The 26,456-nt window shown below is 36.3% G+C and overlaps 1 long non-coding RNA gene across 1 annotated transcript; it reads right to left on the bottom strand.

Moving 5' to 3' along the window:
- Window positions 1-3,490: 3,490 nt before the first annotated feature.
- On the bottom strand, window positions 3,491-5,315 carry LOC140788035 (uncharacterized). The gene is made up of 2 exons (XR_012108951.1): window positions 5,063-5,315; window positions 3,491-3,786 (listed from the first exon to the last, which is right to left on the bottom strand). It is a non-coding gene; the product is annotated as an uncharacterized lncRNA (long non-coding RNA).
- Window positions 5,316-26,456: the final 21,141 nt, after the last annotated feature.

Below are 26,456 nucleotides of genomic sequence, written 5' to 3'. Positions count from 1 at the left end.
GTGCATCATAATCAAATAGAATATATCAGTACCACATACTCATCATGCTCATCCAATGTGCATATACATTAGCAAATAGTAACATGACATGCACCAATATAGACTAATATGTCCTTAAACCCAAGCTCACACTAAGATTCGCACATAGGCCATGTCAATGCTACGCCACATAATATGCATCATCTCAGACTATCAAGTCAGTAACTTAGGCTCATACAGAGCTACACCCGTAGACCATATCATCACTCACATTTGGCCACACACATATCCCCAAGAGAGGGCAGACCCTAGAAGTAGGATTATTAGCCCATCACCTAGCGAACAGGATGACCGATTGTCTACCATCACATACTAAGAACCTTAGTCGTAAGCTCATCACATAGGTCAGTATCGCACATCGATACTACCATTCGAGCTCTCAACTCTAAATCATTACACTACCATGCAAAAATCATGAGCCATCGCTCATGGACACCCTCACCCTACATCATCAGGTAATGTTAGGTCTACGTCATCCTACCCTTCGCTCTTGTCGATCGATAGTAAATCACAACCCCAACAAAATGACTATCTGATTGTCTGTGATCAACAATTGCAATCTCAGGTGTGGGCTCTAATATATAAGTTTAATAATATTCCTCACCCTTAACCCTCGTTGGAGAATTATAGGATATATACGAGGCGCAACAGTCACCCCCTTTATGGTTGTGTACGTGTGCAGGTGGTATGATATTATATAACATAACAAGCATAATGGAACACATATCATTATCATATTTTACGTGCTAACACATATGTTAATGCCCAATAAATATGCGTAGAAATCATAATATATGAAATCTTATCAAATAACAAAATATATTTAATATGCACAATGCGCAATAATAACAATAAGAAAAATATATGCACATAATATGAATTTGCACATACATAATATCTTAAGATATCTTAACGTAATATGAATGTGATGATATCTTAAGGTAAGTTATTTTATTCTCTACACTATTTCTAGATTATAAAAGTTTACTTGTTTGATGATAGTTTTGCTGATAATAGATGCAACTGCATCATAGGATCATCCTCATAGGGTACGAAGCCCACCTTAATAAGAAAAATAATAAAAAGCATAAGCATAATTACCTACCACTAATTTATTAAATAACCATTCTGACGCCACTATAGGTTTAGGTAGGTCCATTTAAGAATTCTTCTATTTAATTAATTAAGTAGGAGTGGCATAGTTGTACCAATACTTGATATGTTATTAAACGTAATTAAAAATATTCCTCAAATTATCACCCAAATCACTATTATCAAATTTACAGAAGATCACATAAACAACATTTAATTAATAAGCTTTGTTAACTAATGCAACTTGCTTAATATCATTTTCTTACACTAATCTATATTAATTCTCTGATAAGAGCAATTAATATAGATACACTTAGAACACCGACTTCTCTGCTAAAAATTAATTTAGCAAAAATTAAAATCAACCATGCTAAATGTTAGTTAGAACTAAATCCCTATTAAGAGCAATTATTATAATTAACCAAATCACTCTTTATCAATAATAAATATTAAGGCTCAAGTTGACAAAAAGAAAATAATAAGATGACTAACATAAATTGAAAATGATTATTGTGCAACTAATCCGCTTGGGTCATCTCAAAGCCAAGCACAAACCTACCAAAATTGGGCCTAAAGCCCTAAGGCAATTAGGCCTAAAAGCCTCATGGGCTGGGCAGCGGCCCAAATTACCAACAAACTTGGGGTGGGCTGCTAGTAGCCCAAACCCACCACATCGACTACCTACCTACTGCCCAAACCTACCACTTAAGTTGTGCTGCCTGCGGCCTAATCGCCACAGCAGCCCAACCACCACTTGGGTTGGGCTAGCCACAGCCCAACCAAGCCCAAGTTAGGCTAGGCAACCCAACTCAACAACACCCTCCCACCCCCACCTCCTTCCTCTCACGCGACCAAGACCAACCAAGAGGAAGGAGGTGTTGCCAACGTCCACCACCGTCGGCAGCCAAGGTCGGTGCACCAAGCCACACCCATAGTGGGGATGACACTCGAAGAGCAATCCGACCGAAGGCCGAGTGAGGAGCCATCTTCACGAAGAGGCTCCATGATGGGGAAGGGGTCACCGATGGTCCCTGCCATCGACACTCCCAACCAACCGCACCAATGCACCCATGCGACGCACACACTCCACACGAGGCAGTGCACGGCTGGCCGAGGTATCCAACGCTGATCAAGCCACACTACGACCGATGACCAAGGGGATGAGTCGCTCGACTAACCCAACCATGCGGGCACCAAAGAACGACGTTGGAAGCTTCATCTCACGAAGAAGGGAACCTTCAATCGGCTGGGGGTAGAAGATGGCGCTAGCACTGGTTGAATTGGCCCACGGAAGTCGTCGGGAAGAGGCCACTTGGTGTGGCCTCCCCCAAAGGCAAGAAGAGCCCAGGAAGGGCCTAACCATGAGAGCTTCATGGGGTGAAGCTCCTAGGACTGGCGCGGTGGTGACTAAAAGTCGCCAGCTGGCCATTCACTTGACGAGACCAAACGAGTAAGAGGAAGAGAGGGAAGGCTAAATATGCAACTCACCAGTAAGCTGTTCTGTGGTAGCGACATGATTTGGCAACGTGCTGGGCCGGTAAGGGGAAATGGCTACGGGGAGAGAGGGAAGGAAAGAAGGAAAAAAAAGAAAAAGGAAAAGGAGGGGAAGAAAAAGAGGGCAGCGTGCTCATTTTTTGGGATTTTACAATCGTTAGGCTCGACCCGCCCAAACTCGACCTGAAGCCGCTCGATTTTAATCGGGATAAATTTGGCCCGAGCCCGAGATGGAAGTGGGTGGCATGGGCTAAGCCTTTGCCCTCTTGGCTCGGCCACCCGACCCATAATACATGCATATTCATATAATTTTTTTAGTCCCACATTGAATATAAACTATATATTAATATATAAGTATGTTATATGAAAGATAACTAGAATGACTTCGTATAAATCTATTAAACTCGGCCCAAATAAGATATAATATTTTTTATATTTAACCCATTATGTTAGACCCATTATACCCAATCTAAGCGTAATATCTAATAAGCTAGTGGACGGTAACGGGCTAGAATATTGTAGCCTGGCCTGAACCCGGCCTAACCCCAGTTATTAGTGGGTCAAGCCATGAAGAAATTTTTAAATCCGATTGGCCCAAAAAATCTGACTCGAACCCGGCCCGACCCGACCTGACGGCCTCTACTAGAGATAAGGAGAGTAAGAGCGAAGATTAAGAGTTAATACCATTGGGAACCATGCCTTTTAAAAGAATTTCAAAATTCAGATTTTTGGGAAAAGCATGAGAGACAAGTTTTCTTGCTTTTCAAGACGATTGGCTTTCCAACCGTTGGATAGAAGAAGGGCCTTCCAACAACAGAAAAGCATCTTCGCTGGCCAATGTCTAATTCGTCAAGGCATGTGAAAGTTGTGGAAAGATGCAATGAGATCTTATTCCAATAGAAACATAGTTCTACCAACCAAGTGCTCTTCAAGACTAGCTTATCTATCCATGTTCTACCAACATCACTAAAATAATACAAAAGGTCTTAAAAACACTTTGGCTAGGGCTAGTTGGAAAGCCCAGCCAACAGCATCACAAACCTCAACTCTCATGGGTCTCTTTCTTGATCAATTCCACTGCTGGTGCGGGCTTCTTTGTTAGGCTTAGTAATGGTAGCCTCGCTTCCTAGATGAAACGAACATCTTTCCAAACGATCCTCTCTGCAAAGGCTCAGGACCTTAAGATGGCCATACTCAAAGTAAGAGAGATTCAATTTAAGCAGAATATCCATTGAAATGGACTCTGAAATTCTCTCCAGCATTCTCAACTGAGACTTCACTGTCCTTGGCATTTGAAGCATATTTTCTTAGAATTTATTTCATTTATTCAACTATTTTGTATGTGCCCATGTTTCCTATTGTCTTAGGGAAAAGCTAATCAACCTACCTGCAATATTGATTAGCTAATTTCTCTTTTTTATGGTGAGAGAAATAACGGTATATATTTTTCTAAAAATTTAAGTTATTTTCTATTATTTTGGTTTCTTTTAACTAGTCTAAATATATCTTACCTACTGCTTTAATTGCTCTCCTTGTGATCTAACTTAGGTTGCACGTTTAATTGAGGGAAAGACATTTAATTGCAAGGAGGCTTGTTAGTGCAATAATTACTAAAGACAAAGTAGGAAAAATAATTTTCTCATGCTTACCATCACCAGTAACTTTTCCCACCTACCTAGCATTACGTCGTACATGGCAAAATGGGTCAGCAATAAAACCTCTATAAATTCTATTTAAACTATATTTTTAGCTCCCTTTCACTTCTCATGAGAAATAAAAATAATTTTCTTCTAAAATAAGTCAATTTTTTCGGATATAATAACTAAATAATAATTATTATTATTTTGGTATACTAATTCATCATTCTCTTTACTCTTATTCTATATAACTTTTAACAATTAATTTAATAATAATTTAAAATTATTATTTTATCTCTTGATTAGATACTACCTAATTACTACCTATTTATATCTAATTAAGAATATATTTTTTTATTTAATTTAAAATATTGCCGATTCTCAATACAAATTTACTATTCTTTATATTTTAATATTAATTTTATATCACATCAAATATAATTATTACTTTTTATACTAATATTTATTTAAATAATATAATAATTTACACTGGTATTAGTTTTTTTTATTATTAAAAATTAGGATTTTTTTTTAAATTGATTAAACGGGATATAGGAAATAAGGTACACATAACCTTTGCAAAAAAGGACATAAATCCGTAAAAAATTCAACCAAATATTAGTGGATAAGATACACTTCCAGGCTCCTTATCTTAATGGATTTGCAAGTATTCTTCACTTTTCTTACAAATGTTAAAATATGCACACCCAATCTTTAGCTTTACAAATAGAAATTAAAACAAACGGAACCCAAAGAAGAAACGAATCAATGCGAAACTAATGTCTCAAAGCAATTAATACCATCAAATTCTGGAGCAAACCGAGGCCTCGATAACTGCTGCTGCGAATTCTTCTTGCTCTCCTCCTGCTGTCTTTTCTCTTGCTCTATTGAACGACGACGACTACTACTACTACTACTGGTCTTTCCATCAATCTCCTCGGCCTGATTCCACTTCCCTAACCTCGATAGATTAATCCAAGAACTGGAGAGCTTATCCATAGATGGCTGAGGACTTGATTGGTTTCTGGTGTACTCTTTGTCAGCTTGCGGAATAACTAAGAAGAAGAGTTGTGATGGATATTTATAAGGGAGTGGAATTCGAGACAAAGCTAGAGAATTCTTGGACTCTCTGCAAAGTAATAATAAAAAGTTTGAGGCGTGTGAGCAAGCAAGTGTAGAAGAATGTGGAAAGATGTGGGTGGTCGCCCAGCGTGTACGCACGTAGCCGCCGAAGAAGCGTTTGGAATCAACGACATGTCTCTCAAGCATGGATTCCTATAAATAAAATGCTGAAAATATTCAGCGTTTCTACGTCCGAATTAGTCAGCGATTTAGTAAAAATATAAAATACATATAAATATAATAATTTAGTCAGGGCCACACTAAAATAAACAAACCCCTTTTTCTTTGCATTCAAGGCAAATGCAAACGCTAATTTAATACGATTTAAGTGGTAGGAGAGAGTCAGTCCGTTTGGGTAGTTGTGATGGGGTTGAAGGAATCAACTCCCTCCGGAAAATGGGAATTAACTGGTTCGAATAGGTAATTAGGTTGGAGTCGGATGGCTCATAGGAAGGAGTCAACTGTAACTCCACACTCCAAAGAGTTGGGGCCATTGGCACTGTTTTGAATTTTGATCCCGTACCTAAAAATAACTTTGGGAGTGTCGGCAAGTTTAAGCTTCTTGCCCAAAATTTCGATGTTTAAGAAAATTACAACATGACATAACACCCATAAAGCTCTCGCGTTTTATGAAATCAAATTAAATCTCTAAAGCTGCTTAACTACAAATCAGAACATAGATTTTCAACAAAATAGTATGAAATTAAGTCTCCAAAATTAAAAAATATTAGGGAAATTTATATATAACACCCTGACTTTTAGCTAAATTTGTATTTACACCCTACATTTTTACTATTTGTAAATCGAGCCCGATGATTTAAGGAATATGTGCATAAAACATCCTAAGTTAAATTTCAACTAAAACTATGAGAATATTCTATTAATTAAAATTATTTTATTTCTAAAATATCTTAAATACCTAAAATGCCCTTAGGTTGACCGTTGACCCCAAGGCTAATCCATGGGAGGAGAACCTAGCCACAACCCTCGTCCGCATCCTTGAACCTCACCCCTCGTCAGTGTTCTCGAGCCTCGCTCGCGACACTCGAGGTTGACCCCCAATCTTGACGGACCTACTGCCAAGGGACCCTCGCCCCTCGTCGGCATCCTTGATGGGAGATCTTGCGCTCGGGCAAACCCTAGTGTCCAACACCTCGCGAACGCTGGGTCCCAGCAAGGGAGGTTGGGATGATGAGGAAGGAGAAAGGAATGAGGAGGTAGGAAGAGAGAGGAGAGAATAAGGCGCGAGGAGGGAGAAGGGAGGAGTATTAGGTGGGGATGATAAGGAAGGAGGAGGGTTGGGTTCCGGTTTAGTTGGTTAGTTGGTTTAGGTTGGGTTGGGTGTTAGTTGGTAAATTAGTTTGGGTTTAGGATTTTTTTGTAATTTTTATAGTATAGTTAATTTAACCAAAGGTTGAGTTAAATTTAACTAACAGATCTAACGGTAGGGTGTTTTCTGCACATATTCCTTAAATTATATGGCTCGATTTGTAAATAGTAAAATTGTAGGGTGTAAATGCAAATTTAGCTAAAAGTTAGGGTGTTATATGCAAATTTCTCAAAATAGTAAAATCTTATCTATAAATGGAATCGACTGGTCTAAATTTATTGTTGTTTAATCTCAAAGAAATATTAAAGGAGTAAGATTAAGGGTTATTTAGGATATACAAAAAATATTATTTAAAATTGATGGAATGTTATAATTTTCGTTCTTTTCCATCTGAGTGCTTGTTAAATTAAATTTAACTCGGGTGATGCTTAATATTTTTTCTTTAATATATTTTTTCAATAGAGTGCGCAGAAAGGGTAAGCTTAATTGTTTGTATATCAGAAATAACTAGTCTCCTTGTCTAACCTATAAATAGGTTTTATATAATATAACAAGACTATCATGTTAACTTAATCGTAAAACAGAATGAAGCTCTAAAAGTAATTTGGAGACTCATCAAAACATCAATTTCTAAACAAAATAGATCAAAATCAAATTTTATATGTTCCTGGGTGACAAAGTCCTCTCACTTGTTTGAGGTTGTTTGGAATGAGTACACAACTATTGCTGAGGCCTGGAATGGAAGGGGGATGGTATATCATATATCAGATACAAGAGGAGCTTGAGGAGCAACAATTGTTCCAGTTTTTACATGATCGGTAGGTCAATTGCACTGGCAAAGACAATTATGGATGGCAGTTTGAAGCTAGTGGTATTTTCACTATGTGATCTTTGTATTATTTCTTAAATAATGGAGGTTGTATCTCTATAAACGTGTCGGGGTTGTGGAAGATCCAGATCCGTGGTTTGCTTTGTAATAATCGTATTCTTACCAAGTACTTATTAACGTAATACAAATCAAACAAGAAGGGCTGTGTTTGTAATATCACTATGCGATTTCCTCTGGAAGTTTTGGGGATTTTTGTTTCCTTCTACTCGAAGTAAGATCAAAGGGGGAATTAATCTGCAATGAAGCACAAAATTTACTATAGAACTAAGTCGAAGTATACAAATTCAAGGGACCAGATCTCAAGAGAAAAGGAAGAATAAAAAGAAAAGTATACAGAGACTTCAACAAATTGTCAACTAAGTTTAATGGGAAACGAGAGTCTCGAAGCAGTTGAGCCCATCAAACGCCGGCTCAAACCAAGCTTTCCCTCTCTGCTGCTGCTTCTGCTTCTCCACGGGGGCGGATATCTTCTTCTCCTTATCGGCGCTGTTCCTCCCCTTATTCTGCTGCTTATCGGGGGCCCTGAAGATGGTATCCAACCATGGGGTGGAGACGGAGTAGATATCCGCAGGAGTGGAGCTAAGGATCGACATGGCCAAGAGCTTATCCATCTGTGTCAGATCGCAGTTGGTTGTTGTAGGAGTAGTAGTAGAACGAGGTGGTTTTTAATTTCTTTGTCTTGAAGTAAAACAGGGAGGTTTGGGGGGATTATTTATAGGGGAAAGTGGGGGTGGAGGGAAGAATGAATAAATTGGATTATTGGAATCGGAATAAGCTAAGCGTGACGCGGTGACGGATAGATGATAGCTTCTCATTACCTTCCCTAGAAGGAGACGGAGACGGAGACGGAGACGGAGACGCAGTCGGTGCGTGCACGCGTGGAAGTCGTGGTTGGCGAGTTTCCAGGTTTATGCTTGCGTGTAATATTACTCCACGGATTTCATCGTGCACTCTTTCCTTCTTAGGCGTAGACAAAATAATTAGAGAAATCTAAGGGGCCGCTTGGTATTACGTAACACGTTTTCTTTTCAAGGGAAATAATTAGTAACACGTGTATTAGATGAGAAATTAATATAAATAATGGACTTAATATTTTCCTTCTGTTCTAGTTAAGAGTAATGATTAGATACAAACCGATTATTTATTAAAAAGATTCTATCCATTAGTAAATCAAAAGATATAATAAATAATGTAATTAATAATTTAAATATTTTTTATAAATATTTATCTTTGAAGACTTTATAATCGGACCATTTACTCTTTATGTAATTTTCATATCACATTATTTTGACTAACCTTAATTATTTTTTATATAACTTTCATATAAAATCTAGACCTAATAGTAAAGTATTTTCTATAAATATTTAACAAAATGGTGAACTTGAACTGTAAATATTAAAATAATTATCTTAAATATCTCTCGAGTTTCCTTTTAATTTAATTTTATACCATATTTAAACACTTACAAACGGACACCTCAGATAAATGTCTATTTTTATTTCGAGAGAAATAAATAAAAAGACTAATTTACTCTTAACAAATTACAAAGTAAAGGGTGACTGGCTAGTGCTTTCGATTAATTTTTTTTTATAGAGTAGTATACTATTCAACCGTTGGATTAGGAGAGAAATTAGCTCTTAAGTAAATGTCAATATGTTGTGTGAGCCTATGTTAGATCTTAAAAGGAATATTTCAAAAGATTTATAAACTAAAAGCTATTTTATATATTATGCATATATATATATATATATATATATATATATGTATATGTATAGAAGCAAGTTTTCTAAATACATGAAGCCACCCTAATATTCATTCTGAACTCACACTGATATGTTTGTATCTCTTTAAAAGTATAAAAGAAAGCAAGCTCATCTGGACTTAGATTAGCTTAAAGTTAGAATATTTTATTAAAATATAAGGTTAAATTTGCCACTGAAAATTTTCATATCATAATTCAGCTACATTTTTCAGAATATCATGATTGAATCTCTTTTATAAATACCATTTTTTTAGTTAAGTCTAACTAATTATGATTAAAACATAATTTTAATTAAAAAAACTATTTTTTCTTTGTATAAATTATTTAAAATAATCTAGAAGTTATCCAATATTATACCAAATAACAAAGTACAATAAAAATTCTCCTTTTGTGTAAGATAAAAATTGTCGATAAATATTTTACATTCTAAATTTAAACGAAGGTATTTTAGTTTATAAATTTAAAATAATTTGTTTGGATTATTTATTAAGAACTAACTATAATAGTAATTTTAAAAAAGTGAAATTTTTTATACTGATAATTATGATATTTTAAAAAAAATATAATAATCATTATGATATTTTATAAAATTCAGTGCCAATTATATAAAAAGAACCCTATATTTACCTTAAGTAGTTTGGCCTTTGGACGAAATTAATTTGCTCCATGAATGTTTTTTAATACACTAGACTTGTAAATAAATTGCAACTATGAAATACAAACATCCTTAACAAAGATAGTGAAATAATTTTAGTTCTCTTAAATAAATGTGGATTGAGATAGAAATCTAAGGATGACTCAGTGAAACAAACAAAAATAATTCAATGAGTTTAAGTGATACAATTACAATTTAGTTGAAAGGTAGGTTTTACTGATACAACAAAAAGGTTCACAGTGGAACAATAATATTCGTCCAAACTATAGAAGGTAAAATGTGTTTAACTCTATAATATTAATATTATAGGGCTTTCATAAGAGTTATGGTTTTATTTTATCATATTAAGTTTTAGGATAATTATGCTAAGATTTTCTGAACTATTGACATGCACCTCCTCATTTTTTTCTTGTTGACCTTAAATTATGAAAGCATCTCATTTCTCTGATGGTTAACAGAAAATATCAAATAATTATTTTATATTTAATATTTCTCCTTTTATTTCCACTATAATAAAATAAAATAATTCCTAGAGAGCTTAACATAAATAACGTGACACTCACGTGATATTTTTTTAATGAATAAAATTTTATCGTTAATGTATTTTAACAAAATTATGGTTTATATCTTATATTTTTTTATTTACAAATCGAGCTCTATAACTTAGAGAATATACGAAGAAAGCACTCTACTGTCAGATCTTTTAGTTAAACTTAACCAAACGTCTGAGTTAAATTAACTATACTGAAAATTATGAAAATATCCTCAATCGAGTCATACTAAGGGTATTTTAGAGATAAAATATCTCTGTTTCACGAAATATTCTCATGATGTTAGTTCAAATATGACAAAATATATTTTCTTCCTATATATTTATTAAATTATAGAACTCGATTTATAAATAATAAAAATATAGAATGGAAACTATAATTTCGTTAAAAAGTAGAGTATTATATATAAATTTCCCTATATTATAAAATAAAAAGAATGAGAGAGTTCATTTGAAAATAGGCAACTAAGAAAATACGAAGGTCCATACATCTAAACAAGGAGTGAAGTTAGAGAGAGAATTTTGAGTCATAGGAAAGTGGTGGGGTTCCGCTGAATTCTGATACTTATCTTTCCCTTTGACCGACAAACGTGTCGAGAACGGAATGCATCATGCACCGTCGGAGAAATCTCGGCCGCTGGTCAAAGATGGAGTTGGCGATGACGAGAAGCCAACTAACTACTAGAACCTTGGACCCAGTATTTGGGTTGACCAAAGTTGAGTGCTGAACTCGTCAAAGGGAAGTCGTCAGTAGTTATTCTCCAAGTCCACAAATTTAAATTAGGAGCTCTCCTTATCCATAGAAAGCACAACGACACAGAGCCAAATGGGCGAATCCGGATCAATTTAAAACTAATAAATACATGCCTCGTCTTTCTTAAACAGATTGAAGTTAAATTAATCATATGTATAATTTCTAATGGAGAAGAAGCTCTTAGAAATTAAATGAAGGTTTATTTACAATAACATACTTTTGAACTATTAAGTGATCCTTTGACATTTAAAATGCTATAACTAAACCCCTTAGACTACCGGGGAGTGTAACGGGAGCGGACCGAGCTAATAGAAAATGACTAATTACTTTTTTTTTAATCTATGTCCACGTGGTATTAATTTGTGTTTCTATTGGTTGTTATTACAAGAAATGCTGATTAACTATTTTACTATTTGATGGGATGTGATTTGATTGGGGAAGAGAGCCAACAACTTTACTTTTATCCTCTCCATTTTGAAATCTCATCTTTCTATTCTCGTCTTAGCATTCTGTCTCGTCTCTATGCCATAATCTACTATCGTGACCTCTGTGTCATCATCGCCATTCTTGTCTTTCCCTACATTACTTGAAGAACTAGCAGCTCTACCTCAAAGATAACGAGTCTCTTTTTATACACTAAAAGTATATTTTGACAACCGTAACACTTAATTCTTTTTAGTATAAATATCTTAGAAGAAGTGTAATGTTTGTTGGATCTAATTTTAAAAAAATAATTTTTAGTGCGAATATATGGTTTTGTCTGTGTTTTGGGGAATCGTTTGATTCCTTCTTCCATAGTGGTTGCAAAGGCATATTTGTTTTTCCTTTTGTGATCCTTGATATCCGAATCTAAGTTATAAAGTTGGATTTTTAGTGTGATTATATTGTTGTTTTGTCTCTATTTTGGGGAACCGATTTAAATTTTATACTGCGACTGTTGGCCCAAAAAATTTTTTTTCTTTTATAGTTATTAGTCATCCCTATTGTGTTTGACCTGATATGTAGATTTCACTTTTATAGTGGTTCTGTCTTTTAAATTAGCAATAAACATTTTATATGTAATATTTATACTAATTAATTTCACCTCAAAATTAATGTCTTTTGCCTATCATAAATTGGCCATTTGTCATGGGGGAAAGATAGTTCGTGTCCCCAATGTCAATTATGTTGGAGGAGATGTATCATATATCATAGTGGACCTTAATTTGATGTCTTTTGCCTATCATAAATTGGTCATTTGTCGTGAGGAAAAGATAGTTCGTGCCCTCAATGTCAATTATGTTAGAGGAGATGTATCATACAATATAGTGGACCTTAATATGATGTCCCATATAGAAGTGTTTGATATTTTGAAAGAATTAAATTATATTGAATCTAAGGTGTAATACAAGTTACCTTGTGTTGACTTAAATAGTAGTTTAGGGAATATTACTAATAACAATGATGAGCAACCCAGTGACAATGAATAGGAACCAGATTTAGAGGAATCGTCAAGTGAAAGAGAATTTTTAGATATTAGTGGTTTGCATTCCTTAAAATTTATCCCTAGCTCTACCAAAATAAAAGAGTCCAGAATTTGGATACTTTTTAGATACTTTTTATGACTCTATTAGTTGGGGAAGGAGGGCAATGATGATGATTAACCTAATTATAAATAATATATAGGTGAGAAGAACTTGGAGAGCCCTAGATTATCTTTTGGTACGACTTTTTCTAATGTGCAAGTATTTAGGTTACTTTTCAAAGAATTTCATATCAAGAAAAGTTATGAATACAAATTCATTAAAAATGAGTCATCTGGAGTGATTATTATATCCAAGAGAGGATGTTGATTTAGGGGTCATGCGTCACTATTAGATTATTTATTGGTATGACTTTTTCTAATGTTCAAGCATTTAGGCTATTTTAGAAGACTTTCATATCAAGAAAGATTATGAATATAAATTTATTAAAAATGAGTCCTCTAGAGTGACTATTGTATGCAAGAGAGGGTGTTGATTTAGGTGCCATGCATCACCATTAACAGATAGCAATGATAACCCTAATTATAAAGAATATATAGGTGAGAAGAACTTGGAGAGCCTTAGATTATTTTTTGGTATGACTTTTTCTAATGTGCAAGAATTTAGGTTATTTTTAAAAAAAATTTCATATCAAAAAAGGTTATGAATATAAATTCATTAAAAATGAGTCCTCTAGAGTGATTATTGTATGTAAGAGAGGATATTGATTTAGGTGTTATGCATCATCATTAGATTATCTTTTGGTTTGACCTTTTCTAATGTGCAAGCATTTAGGCTATTTTTTAAAGAATTTCATATGAAGAAATGTTATGAATACAAATTTATTAAAAATGAGTCATCTAGAATGACTATTATATGCAACAGAGGGTGTTGATTTAGGTGACATCCATCACCATTAGTAGATAGCTTTATTTGTCAAATTAATAGTCAAAGGGCCTCATTCATGTGGAAGAGCAAATGAAAATGCAGTAGCAATAAGTACATGGTTTTCAAATTATTGTGAAGTGCTAAGAATATAGAATCCTGTGAGTAGGGCCATGTTACACGTTGATAGGTTTACTATGGATGCACCATCAGCATTTAGACAGCTTTTCATTATGTATAATGCATAATCTAGATGATCTTTGGATGAATGTAGACCCATAATTATGTTAGATGCTAGTCACTTAAATGACCCTATGGTGCGCAACTATTGTATGAAGTAAGATGGATGTGAACAATTATATGTATATATTAGCTATACAAGTAGTTAAAGCAGAATGCAACAATAGTTGGACATAGTTTTTAGAGAATCTACTTGCTATACGATTGGAAGGCCCGAGGATAAATTGTAGATTTTTATCTCATATCGACAAAATGCATACTTTGCACAATCAATTATTTATCTATACCTGATAAGAATTAAGAATTTAATATTTTTTTTATCTATTATCATAGGGTATAGTATAGACTTTTGAAGAGCTAATACTGAAGTAGAGCATAAATATTGTGCTATATACCTATATGCAAACTTTGTAAAGATATTCAAAGAAAAACAATACAAAAATATAATATGGGTAGTTGCATCAGCCTACACATATGAATTTCAAGAGAAAAATAAATGAGTTGAAGTCTCACAACTAAGAAGCCTGTAATTTGTTCCTGAAAGAGAACCTTGCCTATTGGGTAAGATCTAGACAAAGCCCTAGAAGTAAGTGTGACCGAATTGTGGATAACATGAGAGAGACATTCAATATATTCTTACAAGATGTCAGGGGTAAACCAATCATCACAATGATAGAGGGTATTAGAAGATAGTTGATGACTAGATATTAGGAGAGGATGCAATTAGGAGAGGATGCAATTAGGAGTTAACTACAAACAAAAGATTTTTTAAGATTATAAAAAATTAGAATAGAGATATATGGAAGTAAGAAAATGTAAACAATTATATGCAGACAACAACATCTTTGAGATTATCAGCAATTTTAAGACTAAATTTGTTAAATTATCAGAAATAAAATATGCATGCAAGTTGTGAGACTAAACTGGTGTTCCATATGCACATGATATTGTAGTATATATTTCTCTCCCCTCGGCAAAGTGGATAGAAAGATTTTTGTAGACAAAAGACAATCAAAGGACTTTGTTAGTGAGTACTACCATAAGGGCACATTTATCAAGACATATAATCACATTATTTATCTAGTCCTCAATTAAATCGCTTAGATGCATACCAACTTAGATATTGTACAACCTCCACATTGTAAAAGACAGTCTAATAGACCCAAGAAAAATAGAAGAAGAGCTGAAGATTAGCCAAAGAAACCCCACTTAGCTAGGAGATAAATTGCCTTACTAAAATGCAATACCTGCAAAAAGATTGGTCACAATTCTAGGACATGTAGATCAGCTAGCAGATAGCACCTAGTTCTTCTATATTACAAGTGATAATGATTTATTTTATTAATTATCCCATTATCCTTTGCAACTTTTAACTAAGGTGTATCACTACTTATGGGTTGAGTTTCTTCAAGCATATAAATTTTACATCAAACAAAACCGGAGCATGCAGAACAAAGTGGAGGATGCATTGAGCAGTAGACATACTTTATTTATCACCATGCATGTGATGATCAAATACTTTATTTTAATCATCCTTATGTTGCATTCACAATTATCATATTTTTTAACCCAAATTATATAACTATTAATATTTTATTTTAATTAATTAATGCATGTTTGTTGTATAAAAGGTTAGATCGATTGAAACTAATTTTATCACCAAAATCAGTTAAGCTTGCGTTCAAGAATTCTTGGTTAGCTACTTAGACCAATTGATTAATATTTACTAACTCAACCCAAGTCATATTCACTTAAGTCATTCTTAAGTCCTTTTTTTTTTGTTGAGAAATGTGATACGAGCTAAGCCAGATCGAATCACATTATAAAGATATTGGATTCAATGGATCGAGTCTATTTATCTTTTAATTATTTTATGTTTATCTCTTATGTAAGTCCTTAAGACAAGTCTTCTTAAGTCATGTAAGTTTTATGAGACAAGTCCAATTAAATCATGTAAGCCTCTAAGACAAATCCAATTAAGTTATGTAAGCTTCTAAGACAAGTCTAATTAAGTCATGTAAGTCTCTAAGACAAGTTCAATTAAGTCATGTAAGACTATAAAGTAAGTCCTAGTTCGAGTTATGTAAGCCTTTTAAGGCTAATCCGAGTAAAATTTATTATACTCGACCTCTATATATAGAGGGACTGAGATTCTTTGATTAATCATTCAAGTATCCAATGAAGAATTGAGAATTATATTTTAGCCTTAAAATATTTACGGATAAGAGTAAGATAATCTAAGAGTAGAAGTAAATTAACCATATCTATTTATTTTCGTAGAAGTAGATCTAACTTAGAACCCTAATTCTACCCTTAACCCATAGCCACCATCACCTCTATGAACCACCCTACCTTACGGTCGTCCATCACCACCACCCTTGGCCATTTGCCACCTCCAACGACAGCCATAACATTGGATAATTACCAATCGGTCTAATTCTGATCTTCCTCCATTGTTTTAGTTTTATCTTTTTATTCCGATCTCATAATCATGTGACACTAAAGCCATTAAATTCGTGACTTTTGATACTTCCATTAAAATATAATAATTTTCTTACATTCAAATCTCTATTCCTATGGGAGTTTCACTACTGCCACCACCACCATGAGCAACCATTGGCAATGAACCACCTATGTGGGCAATGGCATTGATAGAATCATCGAAGAAAGCCACAAAGATCTCCAAGAGGGTCAAGAAGGTGGTCTAAATCTTGACAACAGTTATCCTAGCTGGACACAACCCCTTGCCCTGCCACCGTCGCTGGCCATCGCAGAATAGCCGCCACCCACCTTTAAGCACTAACAATGGTGAAATCATGGAAACCTTCCAAACTGTGGCAACAACCTCTTCTCCAGGTGCGGTGGAGAACTCTCCAACCCTTCAGACCCAGCCCTCCACCGTAGCAAAACTAGAATAGTACCCAATAATGGTAGCAACACCGTCTTTCCCACTGGTGGAGGAAGCTAGGCCAAAAACCTTAGCTTTTCACTGGCAGCTATTTAGGCCTCTCTGGCCCAAACCATCATGACTGATCACTTTCTTATATCACCCACACCTAAATCATGACCTAAACCGCATATACTAAGACTTTGGTTTGAACCACTCATGGCTAGGATTTGGCCTGAGCCACTCGCGGGTGGGCAGACTATGGCTCAAACAAGTGGGCTCTAGAGCAAAACCTACCATGGGGCATTCCTCTACGTGGTAGACGAGACTATACAAAGATCGAGAACATATAGTTCGAGAGCAATGGAAGGTATGGAAATCACCATGGACACCTAAGGGACAAGATGGTAGAAAGCGTGGTGGATTGATACAAACCGGGTCAGATCATATCGTATCATAAAAATATTTGACTCGATGAATCGAGTCTATTTATTTTTTAATTAATTTATATTTATCTCTTATGTAAGTCTTTAAGGCAAATCTTACTAAGTTATGTAAGTTTTATAAGACAAGTCCAATTAAAACATGTAAATATCTAAGACAAGCCCAATTAAATCATATAAATCTATAAGGTAAGTCCTAGTTCAAGTCGTATAAATCTTTAAGGCTAGTCTAAGTTGAACTCATTGTACCTAACCTCTATATATAGAAGGACTGAGCTTCTTTATTTAATCATCTAAGCATCCAACGAAGAATTGATAATTATATTTTAGCCTTAGACCATCTTACAATTAAGAGTAAGATAATCTAAAAGTAGAAATAAATTAATCATAGCCATTTATTTTAATTTATTTTAGTATGAGTAGATCTAACTTAGAACCCTAATTTCAACTTCAATCCATAGCCACTATCACCTCTACGAGCCACCCTACATTACGGCCACCCACCACCACCTTTGGTTGTCCGCCACCCTCCGATGAGTACCGCAATATTGGATAATTACCAATATGTACAATTCTGACCTTCTTCCACTATTTTAATTTTATCTTTTTACTCCGACCTCAAAATCATATAAACTAAAGCCAAATGTGTTACTTCTGAGGCTTCCTCCTATTAAAATATTATAATTTTCTTCCATTCAAATCATTCCATATCTAGTTCATAAGAAAATATCCGAAGACCGTAGATTGAACTTGGAATTAGGGTACAATCAAATTAGGTGGAGGGTTGATCCAATCCTTACAAGATGGGTTTTGGTCGCATAATAAGTGATATTGTGAGCTATGGTGTTATTACATCTGCTCGACAAACAAATCCATAAAATAGGAAATAGAGAAATTGATCATTTGCATTCCTTGACCATGGTAGTTATTCTAGTTTATATCATTACAGGAGTTGTCGACTCTGAACCAAATTTTGACAATCTAAGAAAACCCAATAATGTTTCACTTTGGCGGACTCTTTCAGTTTGTTGATCATCATTAATATGGTCAAGGCTTCTCCATCAAGAATGTTGAGGCAATAGTCCATGACGATAGCCTTTCCTAGAAGAATAAGGGAAGGAAACTCTGCAATGGCTAAGCAGATACCACCCAAGTGGCTACCCAACCACGAGGCATTAACCCAGCCAATGATATCGCCAGAAAATATGCTAACATCAGAAATGTTAGGGTCTAGTGCGAGCAAAGAGGGCGATAATTTGCTAGGCATGTGAGTAGACATCTAGGGTGATGGAGTTGAGGAGAAAATCTTAGCGTTGGACACCACTTTTGTAACATCCCAGCCAATGATATTGCCAGAAAAGATGCTAACATAAGAAATGTTAGGGTCTAGTGTGGGCAAAGAGGGCGATAATTTGTCAGGCATGTGAGTAGACATCTAGGGTGATGGAGTCAAGGAGAAAGCCTTAGCGCTGGACACCACTTTTGTAACATTCCATAGAAAAATATTGAGTGCATGTGTCAGGCATGTGCAATGCTTCTCTTCTATCCCTCTCTTCTTCTCTTCTCTTCTTTTCCTCTTTCCCCGTGGCCACTCTCCATTTTCCCTCTTCTCCTTGCCATGTCAGAACGGTGCCAGAGCTTGCAAAGGCTGTCGATCGACTCATTGGTGAGTCCCGCTGAACTCTTGTGAAGTTAATTTTAGTTTAATTAGTTATCTTCCATGCCTTCCTCCCCATTGTGTGATCGGATGGTCAGCGGCCCCGTGCCTTCTTGCATCAGTCCAGATAGCATGCCATCATCATCCCCTTGCTGGTGGTACCCTCAATAAGTTCTTTACCCTCTCATTTGAAGCAACACATGGTAGCCTCTTCTTGTCAACTTTCAAGCCTTTTTCAACCAATCCCACTAGCGTCTCCTTTCCCTGTCCGGCTAGGAATTGACCATTTCTCGTGATGAAATCGTCAGTGGCATCCTTCCATGGCCCTCATGCCCGGTTTGTTGGGCAGCACGTCTCCTTGGCTGCCGACCATGGTTGAGAACCTGACCGTCGTTGGTCGCCAAAGCTAGCCATGCACCACCTCGTGTGGTTTGTTTGCATTGTGTGGGAGTTTTATACATGGTCGGCTCGGATGCCAACAATGTTCCCCTCTCATCATTGAACTCCCTCCTATCGAGGTGTGCTCCCTGCTCCATCTCCGATTGGGTTCGCATTTTGGGTGCAGTATCCGGTATGGGTGTCGACCGACGTGCCAACCTCGACTAATGACAATGATATTCGCCAGCAACCACCTCCTTCCTCTCTTGGTTGTCTCCTATGGATAGAAAGAGAGACGAAGGAGGAGGTGAGATGTGGTGGGTTAGGTGCAGGCCAACCCAACTTGGGCTTGGGTTGGTTGCTACCCAAACCAAGTGGGTTAGGTTGGGGCAACCAATGTTGTTCGACCTAGGTTAGTGGTGGATTGGGCTGCCACCTAGCTCATTTTTATTGTGGGTTGGGCTGCGACCCGGCCCAACTGGCTATCCTAGTTATTTTGGGCTTTGGGCTCAACTTTGATGGGTTTATATTGTGGTCTTTCGGTTGGTTGTAGCCTAGCCCATTTCTATGGACCATAGGCTAACCCAAATGGATTAGTTGCTCTTTAATTTATTTTGTTTACTTTAATCTTTTTGTTCAGTTAACCATGCCAAATTTAAGCCTTAAATATTAATCATCTTTAGAGGGTAATTTTGTTGGTTATAATATTTATAACAAATCCATATAAATAATTAGACTATGTGGTCTGAGAGTACACTACTAATTATTTTTAATGGGGAATTAGCTCTAAATAAAGTTTGGATCTAATTAAACATGCCTTAGTTTTCAATGAAGTAAGTTAATTAAATGCTATCAATTTTATTTACTTTAAATTGATATTAATTAGTGGAATGGTAAATATGATAATAATTATATTAGTAACCCTTAATAATGTGACAAATTATCATAATTAATATACCAATTTTACCTAAATTATAAACGTAAAAATTTCTAGGTGGACCTACCCGAACCTATAATTGTTGTTAGTATGATTATTTAGTAATTAGTGATACGTAAGTTGTGCTTATGATTTTTATTACTTTCATTATTGAGGTAGATTCAGTACCGTACGAGGATGATCCAATGACATAGTTGAAGCTAGCAAAGTGGAAAATAATGTCACGCAAATGACTCTTCTATAGTATAGGAGTAGTGTAATACTAAAGTGATGTTTTACTTATAGTTTCATCATATTCATATCATACATATGCAGATATTTATTTACTTGTTAGCATAATTATATTTTAGTACTTTATAGTTATGCATGACTTATTAGTGCATTCGTAGTGCATGATAACATCGATGTGCATGTTGTACAATTGATGATGTTGATCACAATACCACTTGCATATATCACTATGTAGTTAAGTTTCATCTCAGCAATGCTTATTTACCCACTCAACCTAAGATTAGGGGACATAGTATATATATTACCTATATTTCATCTGTCAAAATCGAGGACATGAGGTCATGAGGGACCAATAGACACCACGTGTGTTAGTTTGAGCAAGCATAACACTGTCGAGCATGGAGATTAGACACTAGGTAATCTTAAACTATAATTGGAAGATAGAGATTGTAAACCTAGCGGTACACACGCATGGGTCAGGTATCCTTGAGCTATGGCTCACTTATTCCGCACATGCGATGCAATGATTATGAGTCGAGGGCTCGAATGGGTAGCATCAATGTGTAATATTGACTTTGTGATAGGCTTACAACTGAGGTCATTAGTCCACATTATGAAAAATCAACCATGTTGCTCATCGGGTGAGAGACGGGCAAAATTATCATTAGTTGTCTTCCCTCCTCGATGAGTGTTATTTGACATAGTTTATTGTTGTGGCTCTACATGAGCATGAGATTAGATGTGATCATTGAGCAAGTTGGGCTACGCTTTTTGAGTCAACTGGGCTTAAATATTTGTTCATAGCCCGACTTACCAATCACTTGAGTCGGGCTGGATTTAGGCTGGGCTAGAATATTCTAGCCCGTTACTGCCCACTAGCCCATTAGATATTGGGCTTGGGTTAGGTATAATGGGTCTAACATAACGAGTTAAATATAAAAAAATATTATATCTTATTGGGTCGAGTTTAATGGACTTCTATGAAGACATTTTAATTATCTTTTATGGAAACATACTTATGTGAGACAAAAAAAATTATAAGAATATGCATGCATTATGAGTCGGGCCATAGATGAGAGTAGTGGATCGGGCTTTCAGGCCGGGCTAGGCGGGCAAAGGGTTTGCCCATGCTGTCCACTAACATCTTGGGCTCAAGTTGTGCCGGGTTTGGATGGGTCGAGCCTAATAATGCTGTCTAGATGAGATAGATGATTTGAGTGATGCATATAATGTATTATATTATTAATACATGTGAACCGTAGATATGGCATATTGTATGAATGTATTATTGCGATCAAACTTGCCATATATGTTGCATCCTTCTTCACATTGTTCTTAGACTGTAGAGGTATATATTTGCAAAGTTTATGCTCATTACATTTTTTTGAAAATATTTTGAGATTAATAGATGATATAAAGTTCATAAAAGAGCTGGCGTGGATTACTTTTAATTTTTTATTTATTTTTATTATTGTGAAATAAGTTAGATGAATTATAAACTCTTTGTGGATAATTATATATGTTTATGTATATATATTTTGGGGCCTATTATTGTCTATGGTGTTGTCAACTTCTTTTTATTTGTATTATTGATAGAAATACTAGGTTTTTATCTTGTTTATTATATAGAAACATAAAAAAATAGGTCGCGTGGAAATTACATAGATTTCAGCGATGTAAGAAGTACATGTATTTGGTGATAGGTATTTCAACTTCTATGAGAGACGCTAGCTTCCCATTAAAGATGGAAGTGTTTCTAGCCCACTAGATGCTCCACAATACAAAACAATAAGCTAGTCTCTCCACACCAAATTGATTTGACTTTCAAGTGGAGATTCGACCATCCAAGTTCAGCGAGGAGCCCTCGGTTCTAATCCGTAGCCTGCATTGGAATCATATCGCCCTAGCGAACTGACAATATAATAGTAAAAAGTCTATCGATTAAAGAGATTGGAGGCACAATGGACATAACAAGGGATCAACATTTGGTAGCGGCCTATGGAGAAAATCTCTAATTGGGAGGGCATCAACTACACATCACCATATAATACTCTCACCTTTAGCAAGGTGAGTTTACAATCCCAAATGTGTTTCCAAATCTTGGCAGGGGTTCCTAAGGAGGTAGAGTAGAGCTAGTCTCCATCTAAGAGGAGCAATAGGCGGACTTCACCGAAAATCTTTCCAAGGGCACCAATTTCCAAACTAGTCGGTCGTCCCAAGAAAGGGATGTCGAGCCAATGTAAATCGAATACTAATTAGAAGATTATCTTTTCTAGACGATTCTTTTTATGAATCATGTTATTTACATTAATGTATTACATGATTTAAATACAGAACGAATCAAATAAACATATAATTTTTTTTACGGATCATTCTATCTTTCTTCACATATTGTGCTGATTTAATCGTGGAATATATCTAATAAATATTCATTGGAAGATAATAATATTTCCTTTCTGCATCCTATTACGATCATGATATCTAACATGATTCAAGTGTGCAGTATATCTAATAAACATTCACTAAACAATGCCTTTATCTTTTCTGCAATCTATTACAAACTTTTTTACGGATCATGTAGTCCATATTTGTACATTATGCTAATTTAACTATATATTCACATATTACGCTAATTTAACTATATAATTAATCCGATAAATACACGTTGGAGGATGGAACTTTTTTGCAACACATTACATAGCTTTTTTTACAAATCATGCATTTATATATTACGATGATTTATGTTTGATAAACTTTTTTTTTAAGGGGAGGTTAGCTGACCTATTCATTTAAATTGAAACAAGATTACAATGGAAATCGGGGTGGGGATTAACCTACTCCTTAGGCTGTTGGCTATAGTGTTGTTGTTTCTACTACTGAAGCAGACCTTTAGGGAGGGGTTTTGGGTTAGGATAAGGGAACATTCCCTAACAATGGGTTCTACCATCCATTCAAAATTGTCTTGGCTTAGAATTGTTACCATTCCGACCAATTTCTCACAGTCAAAAAATAACCAGGCTTTCTTACCATCTGCAACTAGATATCCTTTCAGTAATTCACGGAGCGCTAGTGCTTCAACGTGTAAGGCACTGCTATAGTGCTCAAAGAAAATGGCTTTGCCTAAGTAAAAGTCGGATGGATACTTTAATAGCGCCAAGCCTATTCCTCCAATATTTGAACCTCTCCATGTGCATCTGACCAGCACACTAGATCTCCTTCTTTTATTGTGTTCGCTTGTAGCTTATCTTTAGGGGGATTAGAGGGAGATAAGTTTGAGGACTCTGAGAGAGTATTTAAGTGATCAACTACAGGACTAGTTTCCGCCATCAGCAGGGCCTTTCTTTAACAAGATTTTTCTCCTCTAAATATGTGATTGCTTTTGCTTCTCCATAGGCTCGATAGGATGCTAAAGCAGTATGACGTATCTTGTTTATTTAGGAAGGTTGTGCATGTGGTTAGGAGCCACTTGTCTATACTAGTCTCTCTATTGTTCGTTCTTAGACCCAATTGACTGTTGAACCAAAACCCCTAGTGAGATTGCAGTGAAAGAGGTCGTGCTCAATAGATTCGGGTTCTTCACTGCAAGTAGGACAAATGATCTCGATATCCTTTAGTCTCTGGAGGACAGTTTTGACTGGAATGGCTCTAACAATACATTTCCAAACAAAAGTCCTGATCTGGGGAGGGGAGTAGTTGTGCTTCCATATGAGCTTCCAATAACTTTTTTTTCGTCTGGGGAAGAGGAGCTTAGCCAGCTCCCTAACGAAAGAGTGATGTAGGCGGACTTTGTGGAGAAAACTCCATTGGCCTTAGGCTTCCAGATGAGGTGGTCTTCTCTTCCCGATGAGTCAAATGGTGGGTTGATTCTGATGATTTGGGTTGCTTCTTTAGAATCAAAGGAAGCTAGCATGTCAGGGTTCCAGTCATTGCCGACTAGAAGATATTTAACTGTTAAACTTGGGGGTATAGTCGAATGCAGTTGACACTTAGAGATAGGGATCTAGGGGTCAGATCTAGGGTGTATGTTTTCACCACTGCCAACCGCCCAAAGAGTGTTTCTTCTTAGCACATCTTTGATACTTAGGATTACCTGCCATGCCTAAGAGGGTCGATGGGATACCTCATTTTCCCAGAAGGAGCACCGTGGGAAATATTTGGCTTTGAGTAAACACGCACACAAGCTCTTTGGTTCCAATATTAACCTCCAACCCAGCTTAAGGATGAGGCTCTTGTTTACAATCTCCATCTTCTTGAACCCCAACCCACTGTTAGAGATAGGTCTGCATAGAAGCTCCCACTCCCTAAGATGAATGGAATGAGAGTCTTGTCCATGCGACCACCAAAAGTTTGACTGCACTACAATTATTTTTCTCGAAAGAGCTTTGGGGAAAATGGTCGCTTCCATAAAGTAAAGAGGAATGGAACTTAAGATGGATTTAACCATCATAGTTCTTCTTACTTGGGAGAGAATACGCGCCTTCGATCCCGTCATCTTGGATTGGAGCTTATCAAGGATGAAGTGAAGGCTTGCATTTTCGGACCTGTGCGACCAAAGCGGGTTGCCGATATGTTTATCTCCCTTGGCTAAAGGTTTAGCCTTGAAGAAATGGTTAACTTCAGCTCGGCTTTGGGGGGGGAAGAGAGCCTACTAAACATGATAGCTAATTTGTCCAAGTTTAGTTCTTGACACGATAGTTCCCCATACTTTGCTAGGATGGAGTTTATAATTTCTACCTCCTTAGCGCTTGCCCGACTGAAGAGTAGAAGATCATCTACGAGAAGGAGATGAATGAGAATCGGGCTTCCTCTTGCTGGTTGGATTCCTCTTAATGTTTTGGACTTTCGAGCCTCTAGGAGAGGGTTGATAGGAAGTTTGATCTAATTATGAAAAGAAAGGGTAATAGCGGGAATCCCCGGCGAAGCCCTCTCCTTGGGGTGAACTAGTTACTAGGCTTGCCGTTGACTATAATCTCGGAAGTCACCGTGAGATAGCTCGATGTGAGATTGATGAAAGGCAGAGGGTGATACGATCTCCCCTTTTGGCCAAGGCTCGATCTATTCTGATTTGCAGATCTGGATAGGATCTAACATAAAACTTTGGAAATAGATCCCGAAAGATACTACCATCAGATCGATGTGAGATTTTGATATATTGTAGCCCTGGAAAAGATATTTCTAAAAAATCAAGTCTCAGGTGAATCGGATGTCGAGATCTTGAGATGTCGTCCAATTAGTGGACGAACGTCGGGTAGTCTATCTTAGGATCCGTGGATGGAGGCACAAGATCCTAGATGATGGTGGACCAGCATTAATGGGGTGGCACCAGTGAATAAATGCTGATGGAAGGGTTATGAGTGATGGAAGGATTAGGGCAAGTGATGGATAAATTAGAAGAAGGGAGAGAAGAGGGCCGCCCCTAAGGGACTAGGGTGATTAGTCGGTCAAGGGAGGTTAGAAGCAGCGTCACCGAGAAACAAGAGAATGGGAGAGAAGAAGATGAAGCAGAGCAAAAAACTCAATTCATCAATAATGATTCCATAGTTGCCATCCACACCTTTAGAGGCTAACCAAATAATTCAAAATGACAATTATTAATCTTAAACAGTACATTTTTGCCGACCGCGTTCGAACGCACATATTTCATACTTCTCTGTATTTGCGAACGTGATACATGCGTTCGCAGGCGCGTTCAAACGTACATTTCGTACTCTCTAGATGTGCGAACCTGATGTAGGCATTCACAAGCGCGTTCGAACACACTCCACCCGCATTCGAATGCAACATATAGAAAACTTATTTGTTTAGAATTAAACACTAAAACAAGAGACAAAGACGAGGGAATCCATAGAGCTTCAAGCTATCTCTAATAAAACTCCACTCCATCCTATCGAATGCCTTAGCTTGGTCCACTTTGAGCATAAAACTTCCTGCCTTGCTCTTTGAGTACTTCAGGTAATTAACAGTTTCTTGAG

The sequence above is a fragment of the Typha latifolia genome, chromosome 5 (genome assembly GCF_019914945.1).
Source record: "Typha latifolia isolate L0001 chromosome 5, TyphaL0001v2, whole genome shotgun sequence".
Lineage (NCBI taxonomy): Eukaryota > Viridiplantae > Streptophyta > Magnoliopsida > Poales > Typhaceae > Typha > Typha latifolia.
This window is presented reverse-complemented; position numbering and strand designations above follow the sequence as displayed.